Below are 4,631 nucleotides of genomic sequence, written 5' to 3' on the forward strand. Positions count from 1 at the left end.
TGCCCCTGCCCTCCGATGCCGCCTTTTGCCCCTGCCCTCCGATGCCCCTTTTGCCCCTGCCCTCTGATGCCCCTTTTGCCCCTGCCCTCTGATACCCCTTTTGCCCCTGCCCTCCGATGCCCCCTTTGCCCCTGCCCTCCGATGCCCCCTTTTGCCCCTGCCCTCCTATGCCTCCTTTTGCCCCTGCCCTCCGATGCCCCCTTTTGCCCCTGCTCTCCGATGCCCCCTTTTGCCCCTGCCCTCCGATGCCCCCTTTTGCCCCTGCCCTCCGATGCCCCCTTTTGCCCCTGCCCTCTGATGCCCCCTTTTGCCCCTGCCCTCTGATGCCCCCTTATGCCCCTGCCCTCCGATGCCCACTTTTGCCCCTGCCCTCTGATGCCCCTTTTGCCCCTGCCCTCCGATGCCCCCTTTGCCCCTGCCCTCCGATGCCCCCTTTTGCCCCTGCCCTCCGATGCCCCCTTTTGCCCCTGCCCTCCGATGCCCCCTTTTGCCCCTGCCCTCCGATGCCCCCTTTTGCCCCTGCCCTCCGATGCCCCCTTTGCCCCTGCCCTCCGATGCCCCCTTTTGCCCCTGCCCTCCGATGCCCCCTTTTGCCCCTGCCCTCCGATGCCCCCTTTTGCCCCTGCCCTCCGATGCCCCCTTTTGCCCCTGCCCTCCGATGCCCCCTTTTGCCCCTGCCCTCTGATGCCCCCTTTTGCCCCTCGCCCTCTGATGCCCCCTTTTGCCCTGCCCTTTGATGCCTCCTTTTGCCCCTGCCCTTTGATGCCCTCTGATGCCCCCGCCCTCTGATGCCCCCGCCCTCTGATGCCCCCTCCCTCTGATGCCCCCTCCCTCTGATGCCCCCTCCCTCTGATGCCCCCTCCCTCTGATGCCCCCTCCGACGTCTCATCCGAAGGGCGAAGTAACCATTCAGTTGTGGGGTTAGAGTCGCCGCCTTCTGACTGAGCCCTGGGGTCAGGGAGGGGGATAATTGTCCCGGGATTCCCCCCTGGGGTCAGGGAGGGGGATAATTGTCCAGGGTTCCCCCCTGGGGTCAGGGAGGGGGAGATTGTCCAGGGATTCCCCCCTGGGGTCAGGGAGGGGGAGGACTGTCCAGGGATTCCCCCCTGGGGTCAGGGAGGGGGAAGGACTGTCCAGGGATTCCCCCCTGGGATCAGGGAGGGGGAGGACTGTCCAGGGATTCCCCCCGGGGTCAGGGAGGGGGAAGGACTGTCCAGGGTTTCCCCCCTGGGGTCAGGGAGGGGGAGGACTGTCCAGGGATTCCCCCCTGGGGTCAGGGAGGGGGATAATTGTCCAGAGTTTCCCCCCTGGGGTCAGGGAGGGGGATAATTGTCCAGGGTTTCCCCCTCTCGATTCCCTCTGCTGAAGATGGAGAGAGGATTGGTCTGTGCTGTGATGCCCTCTGTGGTCAAATAGTCGACGGACCCTCATTATTGAGGCTCCAATATGAATGGGAAGGAATGGGGGGTGGGGCGGGGGGTAGGAGAAATGTCTGTATAATGTGTGTGGTGGGGGAGGACATTGGGCCTGCAGTTTGGAGTGGAGCAGCCAGGGACGGGCTCCGCTATCTGGGCCTTGTGCAATTGGAACCCTGGCCGCTGCGATCGCAGCCTGTGGAGCCAGAGATCACTGACGGGGTCGTTGGAGTTTGAGCGTCGACCTTTGGCTGAAGCCGGTCCTCGACTGGGTTCGAGTTGAGGACCGAGTGTGGAAATAACGCTCGGGACACACAGTTAGCAACGTCCCCTCCCCCTTGGCTTGAACTCCTGTTACCGGCTGGTTACTGGGTAATAATTGAACTGCTTCCACTTGCGGTGATGGGTAACCCATTAATCGCGGTGTTGGTGTCAAACTGGCTCAGCGAGTGTGTGTCTCTCTCTCTCCTCTGAGTCAGAAGGTCGTGGGCTCGAGCCCCCACTCCTGAGACCTGAGCCCCATGGTCCAGGCCGACACTCCCGGTGCAGTACTGAGGGAGCGCCGCGCTGTCGGAGGGTCAGTACTGAGGGAGCGCCGCGCTGTCGGAGGGTCAGTACTGAGGGAGCGCCGCGCTGTCGGAGGGTCAGTACTGAGGGAGCGCCGCGCTGTCGGAGGGTCAGTACTGAGAGAGCGCCGCGCTGTCGGAGGGTCGGTACTGAGGGAGCGCCGCGCTGTCGGAGGGTCGGTACTGAGGGAGCGCCGCGCTGTCGGAGGGTCGGTACTGAGGGAGCGCCGCACTGTCGGAGGGTCGGTACTGAGGGAGCGCCGCACTGTCGGAGGGTCAGTACTGAGGGAGCGCCGCACTGTCGGAGGGTCAGTACTGAGGGAGCGCCGCACTGTCGGAGGGTCAGTACTGAGGGAGCGCCGCGCTGTCGGAGGGTCAGTACTGAGGGAGCGCCGCGCTGTCGGAGGGTCAGTACTGAGGGAGCGCCGCGCTGTCGGAGGGTCAGTACTGAGGGAGCGCCGCCCTGTCGGAGGGTCAGTACTGAGGGAGCGCCGCGCTGTCGGAGGGTCAGTACTGAGGGAGCGCCGCGCTGTCGGAGGGTCAGTACTGAGGGAGCGCCGCGCTGTCGGAGGGTCAGTACTGAGGGAGCGCCGCACTGTCGGAGGGTCCGGACTGAGGGAGCGCCGCACTGTCGGAGGGTCAGTACTGAGGGAGCGCCGCCCTGTCGGAGGGTCAGTACTGAGGGAGCGCCGCGCTGTCGGAGGGTCAGTACTGAGGGAGCGCCGCGCTGTCGGAGGGTCAGTACTGAGGGAGCGCCGCGCTGTCGGAGGGTCAGTACTGAGGGAGCGCCGCACTGTCGGAGGGTCCGGACTGAGGGAGCGCCGCACTGTCGGAGGGTCAGTACTGAGGGAGCGCCGCACTGTCGGAGGGTCGGTACTGAGGGAGCGCCGCACTGTGGGAGGGTCCGTACTGAGGGAGCGCCGCACTGTCGGAGGGTCAGTACTGAGGGAGCGCCGCACTGTCGGAGGGTCAGTACTGAGGGAGCGCCGCACTGTGGGAGGGTCCGGACTGAGGGAGCGCCGCACTGTGGGAGGGTCAGTACTGAGGGAGCGCCGCACCGTCGGAGGGTCGGTACTGAGGGAGCGCCGCACTGTGGGAGGGTCCGTACTGAGGGAGCGCCGCACTGTGGGAGGGTCCGTACTGAGGGAGCGCCGCACTATCGGAGGGTCCGTACTGAGGGAGCGCCGCACTGTCGGAGGGTCCGTACTGAGGGAGCGCCGCACTGTCGGAGGGTCGGTACTGAGGGAGCGCCGCACTGTCGGAGGGTCGGTACTGAGGGAGCGCCGCACTGTCGGAGGGTCGGTACTGAGGGAGCGCCGCACTGTCGGAGGGTCGGTACTGAGGGAGCGCCGCACTGTCGGAGGGTCGGTACTGAGGGAGCGCCGCACTGTCGGAGGGTCGGTACTGAGGGAGCGCCGCACTGTCGGAGGGTCGGTACTGAGGGAGCGCCGCACTGTCGGAGGGTCGGTACTGAGGGAGCGCCGCACTGTCGGAGGGTCGGTACTGAGGGAGCGCCGCACTGTCGGAGGGTCGGTACTGAGGGAGCGCCGCACTGTCGGAGGGTCGGTACTGAGGGAGCGCCGCACTGTCGGAGGGTCGGTACTGAGGGAGCGCCGCACTGTCGGAGGGTCGGTACTGAGGGAGCGCCGCACTGTCGGAGGTGCCGTCTTTTGGATGAGACGTTAAACCGAGGCCCCGTCTGCCCTCTCAGGTGGATGTAAAAGATCCCACGGCCACTATTTCGAAGAAGAGCAGGGGGGAGTTCTCCCCGGTGTCCTGGGGCCGATATTTATCCCTCAACCAACATCACTAAAAAAAAAATAGATTACCTGGTCATTCATCACATTGCTGTTTGTGGGATCTTGCTGTGCGCAAATTGGCTGCCGTGTTTCCTACATTACAACGGGTGACTACACTTCCATAAAGAGAGCACTTTGTTGGCTGTAGAGCGCTTTGGGACGTCCTGAGGTGGTGAAAGGCACTGGATGTAAAATGCAAGTCCTTTCTTGATCCCTAACTATCTCGTGTTTATTTATGATTAGGTTTGATACGAGATGCTCCGTCGAAGGTTAACCAGGATGAAGATCGAATCTGTGCTGAATTTGCCGACCATGAGGAGAGAGGTGTCGCCTTGCTAGTGGATCTCCCGGGGGCGGGGGGCGGGCGGGGCGGGACGGGACGGCGGGGGCGGTGTCGAGTTTTCTGAGCTCCGCCATGTCTGGTCCTGGTGCGGTCGATTCCGGGCGTTGCCTGGCCCAAGGCAAGAATGGGCTGTTGCAATTCGTGGACCCGGTGCAGGAGAGCAAGCCGATGACCTGCGACCTGTGCACCTTCATAACGGACAGCGTGGAGGCCTTCGAGCAGCACCAGCACACGCACAGGAAGGCCAGCCTGTACCAGGGAGCCCCGTCCTCCATTAAGCAGGAGCCCATTGGCGACTGGTGGCCCTCCTACGAAGCCGAGGAGCCCTTGGCTGGAGACGCGGGCGGTAACCTCCGGCATCGCAACGTGTACAGCTGGGAGTTCCACCCGGGCGAGGACAGCGGGAAGCCACTCGACAGGCAATGGGGGCTCGCCAAGGCGGGCGGAGAGAGCCCGGGCAGCAAGAGGCGCAACGGGCAGGCCAACCCGGGCGTGCCCTTCCCGGCGA

This window comes from Heptranchias perlo, chromosome X (assembly GCF_035084215.1).
Source record: "Heptranchias perlo isolate sHepPer1 chromosome X, sHepPer1.hap1, whole genome shotgun sequence".
In the NCBI taxonomy this organism is placed as follows: domain Eukaryota; kingdom Metazoa; phylum Chordata; class Chondrichthyes; order Hexanchiformes; family Hexanchidae; genus Heptranchias; species Heptranchias perlo.